Consider the following 1,882-nt stretch of genomic DNA (forward strand, 5'->3'; position numbering starts at 1 on the left):
GGGGGGAGGACGCGCGGCCCAGGCTGGCCCCCCGGCGTTTCCAGCCTCGGTCGGCTCGGGCCCTGGGGTGCCGGCCCTGGCCGACCACCCCCGGCCCGCCCAGCACTGCCGGCGGCCCGGCGCACCCCCCGGCTCCCGGCCCCGGCTCCCCACCGGCCCAGCTGACCGGCTCCCCGCGGGCCCCGCCGGCCCGGCTCCCCGCCGGCCCGGCTCCCCCGGCTCCCCGCCGGCCCGGCTCCCCGCGGGCCCGGCTGACCTCCCGATTTTCCCGGACATGCCCGGCTTTTGGGGATTTCCCCCCGGACGGGGATTTGAGCCCCCAAAAGCCGGACATGTCCGGGAAAATCCGGACGTATGGTAACCCTAAAATAAACCTTCTGCTTTACTGGCTGGCTGAGAGTCATGGTGAATCGCAGGAAGCCGGGGGTGCAGGGCCCTGAGTCCCCCAATACTCCGTGACAGGGAGATGCATTGGAGGTGGGGGGGCTCAATAGTCTGCAGCCCCCACCCCCACCCCGCAAGGAGGGTGTTGGAGCAGGCACACCCAGAGCGGACGAACTGGAAGTTGTAGGAAGGAGCCCAGAGAAGGAGAAACAGGGTCCCTGGACTGGAGCCCAGCGTAGTGGGCAGGCCCGGGTTCCCCTAGCGGCCTGTGGGGAAGCGGCACTCTTAGGGCTGTGGCGGAGACAACTGCCTGAGACCTGTCATGGGGCAGGGCTTTGGGACCCGGCCAGAGGACTGAGACACAAAGAGGAAGCAGCGGCTCCTGGAACGAGAGGAGCCGCAGATGGAGCATGGCGGAGTGCAACCGCAGGAAGGGGTGCTGGCCGTGCAGCGCTAATCCCCAGAACGGCCAGGCGGGGGGGCACTGCATGTGGTGAGCAGTGTGCCCCGTCACACTTTGGACCATGGGGCATCTTGCCCGCTCATCTGCCCACGTGGGATTGCTCCCTGACATGTGGCATGTAGCCCAGAGCCTTGTGTGATGCCCTGGCAGGAGGTGAGAGGAACACCTAGCAGGCCCCACCCCTCGATAGCCTGGCCCCCTGCTGCTTGGCCTGCCCCCTCCTTTGTGGGCAATGCCCACGGCTGTCAGAGGGCAGGCTGTCACCCACAGGAGACAGGCCCAGTGGGGATCCGATCCATTGCCCTGCAGACTCCCAGTCCTTGGCCCTCGCCCCCAGAGCTGTCAGCCCCCAGAGCTCCCGGCTTTCCAGCAGTCCAGCTAGGCCGTGCTTCCTGCTCTGAAGGAGCATTTCCCAGCATACCTGCCTGCTGCTGCCTGTCCCTTTAAATCTGGGGCAGCATCCACCTGCCAGCCTAAGGGGCTCACCTGGCCTCTGGCCCTTGCCAGCTGCACCTCCTTGCCCATGCCCATGCCCAGCCAGGGAGTCCTGGAGCCCTGCTCCCTTCCCCCCATGCACGGTGCCCATTCTGGGTGCCACACTGGGATCCCTGGGAAGGTGATGGGCTGGGATCGCAAAGAGCTCTTGCTGCCAGGGAGGTGGTGGAAGGCAACATGGTGCTAGGGTTGGCTGGATGGGGCAGCCAGCATGGCAGGGCTGCGTGGCTCCCTGCCTGCTCTCCCTGGGAGCTGCCCATGGGTCCTTCCTCCATCAGGCCAGCGCGGGGTGCGGCAGGGTAGGTACCTTTCTCTCTGTTTTTGCTGTGCTGAGGAATTGGCGGTTTGGGGAGGTGGATGGCCCTGGGGTGCTGAGTTGTACCCTGCAGGTGGGGCTGCCCAGCTCCTGGCCTAGCAGGTATGGACAGCGCCGGGTTCTGGCTGGCCAGGCAGGGCGTGGGGTGCCTCGGGGAATCGGGTCCAGGTGTCCGGCTGGTTTCCCTAGAATCCCGGAGCTCTGCGCGGCCAGCCCTGTCCAGG

Source organism: Trachemys scripta, chromosome 9, assembly GCF_013100865.1.
Source record: "Trachemys scripta elegans isolate TJP31775 chromosome 9, CAS_Tse_1.0, whole genome shotgun sequence".
In the NCBI taxonomy this organism is placed as follows: Eukaryota; Metazoa; Chordata; order Testudines; family Emydidae; genus Trachemys; species Trachemys scripta.